Consider the following 15,709-nt stretch of genomic DNA (forward strand, 5'->3'; position numbering starts at 1 on the left):
AAGGGTTTTAGGCTTCTACCAATATCTATAGTCATCCGCAAGAAATGTATTACGATTCTAATCAAAACAGTATCAAACCTCGACTCATTAGTAGTTAGACTTTCAGGTGTTCATGAATGAAACCTTATTCCTAAAGATACCAATCAGAGAAAACAAATGTAAACGATATATCGACCAATCAATGCGTCTGTGATTTGTTTCTATGGACGTCACGTTTCCTTTATAACATGACTGCTCCCACATTTCTGTTTAAATATAAAGCTACACCTTACTTGGTACAGCAATTGTTAACAGCAAAGAACTTACCCTCACGCTTATTTTTTTCCCTAAAGAAGACTTTGTTTGACAATCTTATTACAAGTCCTTGTATCTAATTGACGCACATTTAAAGTCTGCAAGTGCAACACTTAAGTAGTGCATGCGATTAAGAAAAAACTTTAGTTGTCTTTACAGTAATCTAAAGAACGGTGATAGTGTTCATATAGTTCATTAATTAGGATAAAATCATCTAAATGAACTTATTGCTTCTTTGAATAAACTTATTCTTAAAGGTTATCATCAATTTGATATTGAAGTGAGAGCTGTGAATACTGTCGTTATCAGTATTAACATTTGTTTCATAATAAGACCATTTCAAACATGTATTACTGCATAAGGTCATTGCCAATTTTGGTCCTACATCGATAAATCATACCGATACTTATATAATAACATTACACTAGGTCATGACTTTATCAGACTGCTTATGGCTGCTTATGACTCTTCGCATCAATCCATAAGAGATGTACTGATTAACTTTTCAATCTGGGCAAACTAACTTTATTTATTAATTGAAGTTGAACTAGAGTTCAACTACTCCAACTACTTTTTAAATTGATACTTGACGTGTGCGGTGTATGCTCTTTTTATAGAATGCATTAACAATGCCATTTGTGATGTCTGAAAATAGTAAAATCACAAAAATACTGAACTCCGAGGAAAATTCAAAACGGAAAGTCCATAATTAAATGGGATATGATAAAGCACATCAAACGAATGGACAACGACTGTCATATTCCTGACTTGGTACAGGTATTATCAAATGTAAAAAATGGTAGATTGAACCTGGTTTTAAAGCGCTAAACCATTCACTTGTATCACAGTTGCATTACATTTAATGCGATACAAAGCCATAAATGATACTACTCATATTTGACAAACGATTATCATTTTATATTTCATTTTTTGTTGTTTGATAAAATGTATACGAGTAACAGCCGGACTTAAAAGAAACTCATCTCTATTTTTTTGTATAAAAAAAAATTCATTATACTTTGACAGCTTTACGAAAAAGGTGTTTTGCTTGAAATAATGCTTCAATGGAACTATTACTTTATGCTTCACTTTCCTGCTGCTGCTTGTATCATATGTTTTTCATTTTTCTCTCAAAACATAAAGGTTTCAGGTGTAACTTACTGCGATGTAACTCATATGTATTAGAAAACTTTCGAAATTGATCCCATGTATTGTGTTATGATAAATATTCAGTTTTTTTGTTTGTTATACATTACCAAATGTTATGTCTAATCTTATTTCTTTCTACCCCTAACTCCCCGCCCCCTTTTCCCATTTTGTACTGTTTTTTCCCGTCTTTTTGACACTTGCTAAAACACTATTTCAAATCTGCTTTCAAATCCCACACAACTAGTTATGATCTATTTGAATAAAGCTGTTGCTCTGTTTATTGACCTAACCTCGGCACACTGATATTAGAACGAGGACAGAATCGTTAATCATACAAAGCTACAAAAATAGATCATCTAAACAATACTAAGATGTATTTTTGTTCGGCACTTGCGTTTTTTTGTCTCATGCTAATATTACAAAGACATAAATATTGTATAGCTACTCAGTTATATATTCAGTTACTGCAACACAATGTATCGGTGATTCATCTTAATGTATATTGTTATAGATGAGTGTTTCCCTCGCCCGAACAATTAGTACCAAACGTTAATTATAGCGATACCATATTATTGTAAGCACATGTTTAAGTTTATGTAAGCGTACGCGCTATTTTCCACGCCTTGATTAAGCAATATAATTAACTAATGAACATGATTCCGAACACTTACTTCATAAGCATCCATCTCTGATGAAAACTATGTCAAAAATACGCATAATTATAGATTTGTATATAATGTTTTAAAGGTGTCAATTAAGAGAACTATTTTAAAGATAAATATAGAACAATTCTCCTAGGAGCTCCTTGCAGATCTTAAGAGTGGTTATAAATGTACAGACGCATTACCTTTAAAGTTTGAACTCGAAAAAGTATTATTCCTCTAGAACTTTGAAACCTCATTGAAAAAGAAAACACAAAACGAGCAGTCAGTTTGATTATTAAGAAACTATAGTGTCAAGTGAATTTAAGATGATTATCATTAATATGTTTCGGATTAAGTGTGACGACCAATTTCTATGAACTAGTACGCATTTTGTTAAAGGGCCAGCTGGAGATGGGATTTTCATGTGCGTTGAAGACTCATTTGTGGCCTTTGGTCGTTTCTGCTAATTTCATCAAAATCTCAATACAACTTGCTTGTTATTGAAGAGGTTTAACCTTAATATTCTGTATTTGGAAATATCCATTTGACGTACTTAAACAATCCATCATTGTGTTATTCTGCTATGGTAAATTTTGTATTTTTGTCTTTCGTTTGTTTTGTAAATCTGATTTGTTTATATGACTTTTTGTTTTTCTTTGTTGACAGAATTTGTTTTGTTTATCAGTGAATAAGATTGTAACACTTATTTTGACAATTTCACTTAATATGTCTGTTTGTTTTATTCACACATTGTTGTCATTATAACGGAACTGTTATGCGACTGTCATACAAGTGAGAGGTTTAGCTAGCTATAAAACCAGGGTTAATATACCGTCTTCTACATAAGAAAATGTCTGTACCAAGTCAGGAATATGATAGTTGTGTTCCACACGTTTGATGTGTTAAAGATGTAATTTTGTTATTTGATTAGGGACTTAAAGTTTTGATATTTTCTCGGAGTTCGGTATTTTTCTTATTTTACTTTTTACACAATTTCTTTAAGTGAAGTAATACCTGTTGTTCTTATCAATTTCATAATGTTCTAAGTACAGACATATATGTTGTTTATATATATCAATTAGGGATAGTATATGCACACAATCACGTTGATTTTCGTTTATCAAGTTATTCTTTTTGACGAATATTTGCATACAATACATTTATTTCTTTGCGTTCCGTAATGTCAATAGATCAGAAAACATTTATTTTAGTATGAATGAAGCTCTAATGATACCATCATATCACGGTCAGTGTCCTCCTGAGACTATGATTTGAGCGAGACAGTCAGCGACTTCACTATTCGGGTTAATTGTATCTGAAGATTTTTTTATAACTTCATCATGTACTTTTAGTTTCGTACTTTTCGTTGATTAAGTACACGAAGCAATATTGCGTGATGCACATGTAAAGGCAACCCTAGCGACCATTCAATCATCCAGGCCTGTGAGAGTGTTAATCAATGTAAATGGTAATATAATTTGCAGACATTACAAAAGTAGACCGAATTAACAGAATGTTTTAATAATGAGTTATACTACAGTTTATTATTTGCCTTTCGTCAGTAGAAAACTGAATAAGTTATTTTCCACCACCCTCCCACGGTCGCCTAGACCTTCACCCTCCCACGGTCATCCTCCCACGACCACTCGGAAATGCAAGCGGCCCGTCATGAATTCTTAATTAAAACGCGCAAAAAGTTCAAAGGTTTATTTTTTCGATGGACGATATATTCCTGCCTGTCAAATAATGTTTTAATCCCGTTGTTGAGACTTGAAAATTCAAGCAAAGTGTCGGGACAGCAGGGTTTGCTCAACCAAAAATTTCTGATAAAAAATATTGGGTCGGTATGGGCAAAACACATGAAATTATGATAATGAATCGAGGGTGATATAAATGTATGTAGGTCTTGCTCTACTAAAAATGTCATATAAAAAATATCGTGTTGGTATGGGCAAGGATATATGTAATCATGATAATGAAAAGAAATTAAGGATTTAAACTTGTGTAAAGAGAAACTAATTATGAAGAGGGTACATAACAAAAATCTGACAAGCTGTGTTGCAGGTAGATATGTATTCAAGCTCAGTGACTGTTATAATAATCATACCTCTATATATGGTCATTTGAATAAATTTCCTGTCGACAAAACTTTAAATTTTTCGAAAAACTAAGGTTAGTCTTATCCCAGGAGTAGATTACCTTAGCCGTAAAGGGCAGAACTTCTTGAAATTTTGGGTCCTCAATGCTCTTCATTCAACTTTAAATTTGTACTTGTTTTGCTTTCTAACTATTTTGATTTGAGCGTCACTGATGAGTCTTATGTAGACGAAACACTCGTCTTGCGTATCAAATTATAATCCTGGTACCTTTGATAACTATTTACTTATATCTTTTAACTAAAACTAAAATGACCAAACAAAAGATGATGTCTGTAAAAGATTTTCATTATGATAGTATACAATCAAAGGAACATCCTTTTCAATGATTCTGTGACATATTTGTTTTCCAATTACATGGATTCTTCAATTACCTGCCCGTTTATTCTTGACACATGGTTGGACCAAACACCGACGATATTACGTAAGAATATTGGACATTAATTGTTACATTGTCCGTTATTTAACATTGATTTTATTTAGAAATTACAAGGAAACTGGTCCTGTTCAGTTTTTATCATCACCATTATCTTAATTTTATTGCGTTTCAATTTAGTTCTATAAAAGGTTAAAGCTGACGTTCGAATGCACGCGACTGCTGCAGACGACAATCAATTTCATCCTTAAATCTGTGACATATTCATTAAACTTAAGTAAAAGGGAACAATGTATAGTAGAGAGCGTTGATTTTTGGTCCTGAAGACTGCCATGTTAAATTTGTATTTTATTAACTTCCGGGTTAAGGTTCAAACATAACTTTGTGATCTTTGCGATTTGAAGAACTTTTCAACTTATCATAGGACTAAAGATGAATTGACAGAATCAAAATACATAGATGTTTAAAGGAAAACATATATAACATACTTGGTATATTCTAAACATTTTAAGAGTATATATGTTCTTTTGGGAATAAAAAACTTGGATTGATGGCTGTTTATTTTAATCATCTTACGAAATGATACTTAAGAGTTTGTTGACGGTGCCATAAATGTATTCGTATATCTTGCAACAAATATATTAATAAACTATCAACTGATTCCCCAAGGAATTAGGATTTTTCTAACTTTAGTGACAAATTTATCTAGAAATGTTACAATTCTGCTCAATTCAGCATGGAAAAAAGGATTACACATACCGTTTCTTTAACCATTTTGGTAAGTTCATATAATGTTTATTTTACTTACATAATATATTTGTATATTTTTCATATTTTAACCTTGTTTGATGTGTTGCGTCGGCTAATCAGATCTTTCTTTATTTTATAATATGTAAATTTTCCATCTTAAAAACGAAATAAGGTCAATCAAAACTGTATGTGTGTAAATGATATTTTTCTGTACGATCAATAAGGGATATAGGTAAGGTTTTCCTTTTCTTTTTTCTTTTTTCCTTGAGTACATCGAGAGACATGCAATTTGTATCAATACACTAAAAAACTGCAAGTTAAATATAAAAAAAGGACATTTTATGGGTTGGAAGGGAAGGAAATCTTAAACAAATTTGATTTTTATTTCGACCAAAATTAATTTGTCCGGTTTATGAGCTAGATGCAATATAGTTATATAACCTCTACTATTGAAATCAACACCTGTTCACTTTCTGTTGTATTTTAACCGCAAACCATTCGTACATTACCAACTGTCTTTGAGTGAAATGTAAGTGTACTACAAAATATTACATGAATGTTCGTTACGAGCTAATACGGCATACTATTGAAGATACACTTTAAATATCTACCTAGAAGGCCTGTGATGGTTCAATAAAATTTTGAGAACCATCTTTATGCGTGTCTTGTTTTATATGAAGTTTCGTCATGTGTTATGTCTATTCCTCAAGATTCAAGATTTTTCTGAGTATTCTATATATACTTAAAGTTATAAATGTGAATACTTTCTACACGAAAGGCAGTCATTCCACACCTCCATATGTCCTATTTATACTTAAAGTTATAAATGTGAATACTTTCTACACGAAAGGCAATCATTCCACACTTCCATATGAATTACAAATGAAAGTTCGAAGTTACAGTAAAACACCGACCATGCAAGGGCTATATAGCCAGTCAAGGTCGTTCAAAACTTCCATCTTCGAAAGTAAATCATCAGAAAAGAACGTTGACACATTTGTTAATGGAGGCTTCAAGTTTCAGGCTTACAATTTAATTGGGGATTAAAAACAAAGATATTTTATATACTGCATGCTGAAATAGCATATCTGTAACATTTTCAATACAAACGGATTAACCACCTCTCGCAGATGAAATTAAAAAGCAGTACAATTGTCTACCCATGATACGCACTCAAATGAGAAAGCATGATATATCGAGTAAATGAGTTTTATTTCTATTTATATTTTAAAAATAGGAGTTTGAAATAAATAACACCGAGTAAAGAAAACAAGCACAACTAGAAAAACAAGACGTAGAAAAAACGTATGGCTTCGCTAACCCAAATAATTCAGGTTCTCCCGAAATCAATCTCGCCTTTTATCGATGGCTGAACTCACAATATAATTGCGGAACTAGTGTGGTCGTACTTTGATGAAGATAACGACTGAACGATTCGAGTTAGGTTCCTGTTGACGTTGTATAACAGTAAACGGTACTGAATTAATAGAAAATATAACATCACAAGTTTTAGTCTTCCCAAACAGTACTTAAATACAATGGGTAGAAATGAACAAAAAAAGCGTAGGTAAATTCTTGGAATTGTAATCCTAAGACCATTCTGGTGTCTTATTTATATAAAGGATAACTTTTCAGTATTCTATAAGGAAACAAAATATGTTTTTTTAATGATCTAAATCGCATAAATAGCGAAAAAATACCTTTCGAGTACATCATGCCTTAGACAAATGTTAATCCTTCAGTTCAGTTTTTACTTTTATCTGTCATAGACGATCATCTTACTTATGTTTCCTTTCTGTTTTACTTTTTCATGACATATTATATAATCAAATATTTGATTACATTTTGACAGGTTTAATATTGCAAAACAGTAAAAGCAATAGTTGATTTAGTTTTTTTTCTGTCAAATGCAAATTTTATGTCGTACATGTCAAAGAGTAAGTTGTTCTGCTTGTCAATTTCACATATTGGATATTGATCAACCATGTGCAGCAGATATATTAAATGATAAGGGTTAAATTATTCTTTTCCTGAATGTCTCAGTTTCCGACCTGTGACATGACATTACATGACACATCGAAATGATTTAAGGTAAATGGTTCAAATCTTCTATGAAAAATACTGATTTGTAACATGATAAACTCATTATTTACATTCTTAAATAGGAGTATGATACTGACTATTCGAATGCAAGATAAACACAGATTTACCACGCTACTCCTTTGATTACGGTATAGTCAAATGTGCATCATTAACATGCAAAGAATACAAAAGAGTTGTTTCTTTTTTTAATCAAGCTTTATTCCGCTACATACTAACCAGGGAAGCACACCCTTAGGCCACACCAATTTAATTTCTTGTTCTACGGATTTTTGGACTCCAAAATTTGGGGCGAGCGAGCGATTCGAAAATTAAAAAAAAAAATATTTAATTTGCAAATTTTTGAGGCGAAGCTTGAAAAGTAAAGGCGAGCGATTATAATTTTTTTTTGTAAACATAAAATAATAGGTTTCGACAATATTAAAACTTGATTTATCACTTGTACTTTGACATTTCTTTAATTTCTGAAGTATTTTTTCCCTGTTCACAAAGAAATAATTAAATCGGGTCTATGTATGTGTGACTGACAATGAGACAATTCTCCATCCAAATCATAATCACTTTGGGGGCAACCCCTTAATTTTATAAATATCCCTTTTACATGTTTTATGAGGGATCAATATAAGTTATAATATATTTGTTTGTACAAAAGGGCTCATATTTTCTCATATATATCTATCTGGTATTAAATGGTCAAAACATGTCCAAGAATTTAGTAATATTCCTGGACTTTAACCATGTAAACACATTTACTTTAACAGTTTAATATTATTCAAAATAAGTGGACCCCTCTTTTAGAAAAAAAATGTTTAAAATATGATGTAACTCTCCTCTTTTTGAGTACAAAATTCTAAGTGTTCAAAGGTTTTGTATAGAAGAACTATACAAATCCTTGGTATTTCTATTTTCTTTTCTACATCAGTAAAATATGACCCCTTGTCTGAAGGAGGGTTGTTCTGAACCTGATAATAACAAACACAGGTCAAAGTACGGCCTTTTACACAGGGCTTTGATACAGACCAAACAGCAAGCTATAAAGGACACCCAAATTATTAGCGTACACAATTCGAACATGAAAACCAACGATCTAATTTATATATCCAAACGGGAAAATACCAATGAACAACATCAACAAACGATAACAGCTGAACCACAGGCCCCTGAATCAATCAGGACAGGTGCATAAACATGCAGCGGCTATGGATAGTTTCGTTTCGCCGGTATACAATATAATTGCAGTTGAAGGCAAATCCTTCAGAAGTTCTTTGTACTTTATTCTAACAACGAACATTTTTTAAAAGGGAATATAAGTAAGGGGGAAAGAAACCAATTGTTTGTTCTTCACGGAAATACCCGCTGTTATAACTTTTTATCGGAGCACTCCAGGATTCATGCTGACACAAATATTCTCGCAGATATTTACACAGTGTGGTGGGGTGCTTTTATATTTAAAATCGTTATAATTATACAGGTCACTGTGATTTAACAAATGTTGATATCTTTTTATAATATTTACACAAAAAAAAACGGTGCGTGAAATGGACATGATTACAATTCCGGATGCGGGAAGCGGGAATATAAAAAAAAATTAAAAAAAACTGTTTTGAAAAAAATAGGTGCGGGCGGGTCCGTCGAACAAGGGATCAAATTGGTGTGGCCTTAGTTAATTTATTTATTATTGAATAAATGGTTTTTGTGTAGCTTGAAAAAATCTTTTATTGTTAATAGATCTTTTATATCGTCTATTGAATATTTTCTTTACAATATTATTTTATCTTCTTATATGTTACAGACATTTGTTTGTTCAAGATGATATGTCAATTAATAATCCATAACCAGCGTGATAATTTCAACTTTCCAATTGCCTACTTCCCATTTTCCAGCAGACACATACCCTTATTCCCTTATTCTTATCACAAGCTTAAGGCATTTACATATCCCAATTAATGGTAAACTTGTTAGTTTTGACCCTATTAACAGCACACACAAAACTGCTCCAATTGCCAACTTCCCATTTTCCAGCATACCCTTATTCCCTTATTCTTATCACAAGCTTAAGGCATTTACGTATCTCAATTAACGGTAAACTTGTTAGTTTTGACCTTATTAACAGCACACACAAAACTGCTCCAATACAGTAATAAAGTAGATCGACTGAACAATTGTTGGTTCCAATGTAGAATAGGTTTATTCTCTTTTGATTACAGAAACGTCGTCTGATCTTCAATGTTGTGACTATTCACGATTTTGACATTTCGACTGGTGAAGATTCTTTTCGCAAATTAAAGATTGGTGGATCAGACGCTTATCACATCGACGCCCCCTCCAAGTCGAGCTCCGTCTAGAGTTCATAAGAATCATAAAATAATTTTTATTTATTATCTTGATTTTTTTATTTTCTTATAAGATATCGGTTTATTAAATTAAAACATTGGTAAACTACTTTTGCCTAAAAATACCTTTTATTTGTTTGTTGTTGTTGCAAGCCAGTATCAATAACATGTAATCTATGCATATCGTTATTTTCATAAATAATGGATAGTATAGGACAAAGTTTTCACAAATTATATAGAATCCATTATTCGAATCATTGAATTTATCAAGTCTTTTGCATTTACGTCAAATTCATAGCAAGTATTTTTGATTCAATACCTAATGATTGTTGAGAACCCTTATACAAGTGTTATCCTGGATGCTAGCGACAAATCCAAAGGTCTGTCGTATTCCACTGTGTCTTAGATAAATCAGTTGTTTATACTATGTGTTTGGCGCCTGATCTAATGGTTCATATGAGGAAATTTTGTTATTCGCCGGATTTTGTGGACATTGTAAAACACAACTGTAAAGTTATTACTTTATTGTGTCTTTTAATGGTGGTATCACCATTCGTATTTATAACTACATTCAGTGCACTTGATCACCTTAGTTAATCACAGAGACACACACGGTAGTGATTTGCGAAACAAATAAGCAATTAATTCTTTCCTTTCTTGCATCGTTGAAGTACAATACCTTTTTTTTTCCGAACAAATGTAACAATTTGGTGTAAAGTACATCATGTACATTGGATAATAAATGTAGTCTTATCTGAATACAGAGTTTGCACTAAAACAATATCAGAATATTGTTTCAGGTACATGTTCCTTTATTGATATACTCCAGTTTATAATTAACTTATGTCGTCCTACAATGTAAATTAATCTATATTTTTTATTTTGAGATTGATTTGTAATTGTCCTGGATGACTAAACTTAAGGACCAAACAGAAAAGGAATATAAATCAGCAGGATAGTTTTAGCACATTAACATAACTTATTAATAAATTTGAAATATCCCTTTAACAGGGGACACTTTGAAAGTTGAAGAGTTCTAACAAAGACTATTGAATGGGTTATGCAATGGTGTTTTTTTTTTTAATTTAGAACACAGTATATCACGTTACCAAAACAGGAAATTGGCTTATATTAAATACACATTTGACGTGTCTGTGTGTTTATTTAGGTTTTCTTTAAGAAAGAAAAAAGGTAAACGGTACCAACAATTAGGAATTGACTTCTTTTAAGCATTGTTTGAAGCACATGAAAAGTACATACAATCATAACGGTTGAGCTTTATTGAGAAATACAATGTGAAATTGAATCTTGCCATTGCATTAAAGTATGGATTTCCACAGGATATACGCTTATGTAGTTTTACTTACTATTACACATCATTCAAGTTATGTTTCTTATGCAGTTGTAGTTCTTATAGAGAATATACAACATAATTGAAAATGAACAGAATAACCAATATTTATAGAAGAGCAACCCTTTTCCTTATTCCTCAGGTCATAATAACAATTAATGACAATGTTTTCCAGCAATAACATGTATTCATTTGAATAAAACTAATTAGCTGTATTGAATGGTGGCACTTTAACAGGTTTTTTTTATGCTACTGTCATTGTCACTTAATGTATTGAATACCTTACCAAATGTTGGTGTTTGTTTTTGACAATAGTAATCTGAACAACCTATAAATGTAAGTTAGAAATATTAGAGATTCGACGTTTACTACAAGCTCTGCTTTAAAGCGTATAATTATCCTTTAAGTCTTAACACCAATTTCTACTGAAGAAAATACCTGTACCAAGTAAAGAATACGGCAGTTGTTACCCATTAGTTTGATATGATTGAGCTTTTGATTTTAGCATTTGGTCAGGCACAATCTGTTTTGAATTTTGCTCGGGGTACAGTAATTTTGTGATTTTACTCTTGAAAGCGTATAATTATCCTATTATAAGTCTTTCACAAATGTGCGCACAAAGTCCTTAAAGTCATCTCAGTAAACATTTGAGGATATGATTAAAACTGCAAGTACAATAACATATTTATAGCATATAATATTTTATGTTGTGTCCATTATATATAACAAATATAGCGTTATAAAACAGATATAATATAAGAATGCGACTGTATAATGAAGGATAACTCTATTTGATATTGTGATAACTGAACAAAACACTAAAATGTATGATTGTTTATTACTATTGTAGAATAATAAGCACATCTGGGAATATGAGATAAATGTCTTACAAATGTCTTCAGTCATTCACTGATATCAGTGGAAGCTTTACCTGATGGAATAGCATTATAACATGGTTCATAGTATTAATTATGCTGTAATGAATTTAACTTCGATGTTTTCTATATTAGAAATGATCGATAAATCAATATTCACTTTTTAAAAAACTATTGGTGTATACCTATTCACTAAGTATATCAAACTTAGGAAATGCAATTTAGTCCAAAAAAAATGTTGTAATGTTTGGTAAAAAAAATTACTTAATCTGATAGTTGGTATATAAATTTACTTCAACCATGTTTTTTAAAAGTCTTGTGGATAGTTGTCACGTCTGGCGCAAATGCAAATTCAATTCCGCTATCCGAATAGATTACCTTAGCTGTATTTGGCAAAACTTTGAGGAATTGTTGTCCTCAATGCTAAGCTTTGTAATTGTATTTGCCCTTTTTAACTTGGTAAAGGTCGAGCGTCACTGATGAATCGAGCGTCACTGATGAGTTTTTGGCTCAAATACAGGATTTCAATCCTGTTTTTTATGATGAGTTAATAGGTTATAATCGAAAATTTGACAATCTGTAATGAGGATTACGGAATCTATTTTGCAATAAGAATGCGGTTGTCATATAAGCAGTAATATTGCATACTCTTATTTCATTCGGTTACCAGTAAAACCTTCTTCAAGATCACATATATGTAATTCCTATATAGGCGAAATAAAAAGTATCAAGTTGAAGATCATTGGGAACCAAAAATTGTCTGAAATACCCTTTTATTGTCAAGAATATGACGGATATCTTCTATTCGTTTGAGTGTTTGAGCTTTTTAAATTTTGAATTTTGATAAGGGACCTTCCATTTGAATTTTCCTTTGATTTCTCTGGTTTCAATCCCCTTATATTAAGTTGACTTTAGACTGAGTTAGCTATTTTTAAGTAATTTGTTGTCATATAGCTTATCAAGTGGTTCGGTTCTTATGCATCAATGGCTTTCTATTATTCTACCTAAGTCTTCAAAATAAAAGTTATTCCAGAAAATCGATTTGGGTGCATGAGATTTTTAATGTGGTTTGTAAGTGAGTCGGCCGAGTTAACACACCAATAAATACCATCATCAAATTATAAATAATACATTGTAAAAAGAATTTGGACGCATTCAGGTATCTTTTTATAATCTATCACGCTAAAAAAGAGTTCTTTACACTTATCTTTACTATATCATCCATTAAGATCACATCAGAAAAAACATTACGCAGAAAATAAGCCAACAAACCATTTATAAGAACTAAATAACACAAATAAATAAATTCAAAATTAGTTCCGTAAATTAAAAGTAGAAAATCACTAAAATAGAAAACATAACGGTACAGTTAAAAGGAATAATTTTATAATGAGTGATACTTCCATGGTTTTATAATTGGATAGTTCTAAACGGTTATGATGATAGGTCGGTTTTGCGACCTGTATTTATTTTCGTTTAATCGACTTATGGCTTTTGAAAAGCGGCATACACCTGTTGATATTACTGGTCCACCAAAAAGGGAGTGATGTCTCTGTTAGGTTTTTTTCTTTTAATGCCACATGTTCAGAAAGTGGTGCAGTTACAGTGAATTCACCAAATATTTGCCATGTTTTTACTATTTTCAAAACTGAGACCGGATATGACGTACAAGAAATAAAAACTCGCATTTTGAAGTTTGACAGCATGATTTGCATGCAAAAGAAAATATTTTTTAAAATAACAATAATAAATGTAGCAGATTTGTCCATCGTTCAACAATCGAAATTTTTTATTTTAAAAAACAAAAGTAAGATGGAATAATCCAAAGCTCCAATATACCAAAAGAATGAATAACAATTGTCATATTCCTGACTTGGTATGGATATTTTCTTTTGAATAAATTGTGGATTTAACCTGGTTTTATAACTAGCTATATCTGTCACTATTATGACATACACTGATTTACGTCCTTTATAACAAAACAGCCTTTTATTTGTCCAACAAGAATAAAGTCATTTTCATCAACAATGCAGGAACTTGGGACATTTTCTACGTTCATTGACATTTATAACTCCAAAATGTAATTAATGTAACTCTAAGAGAAGTTATTCGTTAAAATAGAAGTTTTAATCTAATTTGTATAATTGGTTTAAGGATACTATAACACAAACATGGCAAGATTTATGTCTAAATATTTTTTCGGAGTCCCTTGGGATTAGTCAAATCTTGTTTTAATTTAATAAAAGTGACACTAACGAATCAAATAACACAATGTGTATCTGTTAAATTATACTTTAGGATGTTCGCTACTTTTTTTTTTATACTTTTTGTCAGATATCGTGTATAATTCCTTAATTACATATTTTGCTCATATAGTCATTTTAAAAAATCTTCTAAAATTTTTGGTATTTTTTTCATAGCGATTTCAAAGGTGTCAAAATCAAATAAGAATATGATAAATATAGAGAGAATATCTGCCCGCTAAATTTACATTGCTTATACCACGAAAGCATATACACTGACCACTCATGTTTTTCTGAAGTTGTTAGTTTGATAAAGAGCAGCGAACATCCTTGAAGCAAAAAACAAAATATTATGCACGAGTCCTTTATCCCTTACGGTTGTGTTCAATTATCTATTACATTGGGTCTTTTATTTCTCGAATAGATTTTAAAATAGTATCTAATTTCCAATATCTAGATTATAGTGCAAATGTCCTGAACAATATTTTAACATTGTCATATTAGGCATAAATTACCTTTGATGTCATTTATCATCGTGTCATCTTAGAAATCTTTTCTGAAGACATATGGTGGTAAATCTATATTACAGACAAACCTTTAATCATAAGTTAATAAAATCCGACAGAATTGTTGTTAAATTGACCTTTGGATAGTTGGTTTTTTTTTGTCTCAAAGACCTAAATAGTATCAAATTTCCTATATCTAGTGCATATGACATGAACAGGATTTTTAACATTGTCATATGAGGTATTAATTACCTTCGATGTCATTTCTACATTTATCATTGACTCATCTTGACATTGTTTAACCTTAGCCCGATTTCTTAATACTGAAACACAATGCTTAAATGCTGAAGATAAACTTTACATCTCGAAATCAGCAATTATGTTTCTTGGAAATCTTGGCTGAAGACATATGGTGGAAAATCCATATCTCAGACGAACCTTTAATCATAAGTTAATAAAATCTGATAAAATTGTTGCTCAATTGACCCTTCCATTTTTGGCCTATAATTAAAGTGATACAAATGATCTCGATTATATTGATAATAAAAGCCTTCATAGGCGGCAAGTTCCCTGTGAAACAAAAGTGTTTCGTGTTTAAAGAAAATTACCCGATATTCTCCATTGTGTTTTAAGGGATTTCAATTAGCTGTAAAACAAAATCAATAATTTGTTCTGAGGATGAATACAAATCCATTAATTAAAATACGATTTGTAATTTCATATTCAGAAAGGCATTTATGATTGAAGTTGTTTCTAAATTGGTATAAATTGTTTTATTCTTTGTCTGTCTGTAGCTAACGTCTTAGAAAAATGTTATTCAGTGACACGACCGATTTTTTTCTCGACCGGAAATATATTTAGAAAAGCGTGAAAATTGTATTATAACTGTCCCAACTATTATCACCATTTCCTGTTAAATTAAACCAAGATAT

At 31.2% G+C, this 15,709-nt stretch overlaps 1 protein-coding gene across 5 annotated transcripts in view; it reads left to right on the top strand.

The window, feature by feature from the left end:
* The window catches only part of LOC139503116 (prolyl endopeptidase FAP-like), a 123,551-nt gene that overhangs the window by 21,482 nt on the left and 86,360 nt on the right, over window positions 1–15,709 (top strand). The window lies entirely within an intron of this gene.

The sequence above is a fragment of the Mytilus edulis genome, chromosome 14 (genome assembly GCF_963676685.1).
Source record: "Mytilus edulis chromosome 14, xbMytEdul2.2, whole genome shotgun sequence".
In the NCBI taxonomy this organism is placed as follows: domain Eukaryota; kingdom Metazoa; phylum Mollusca; class Bivalvia; order Mytilida; family Mytilidae; genus Mytilus; species Mytilus edulis.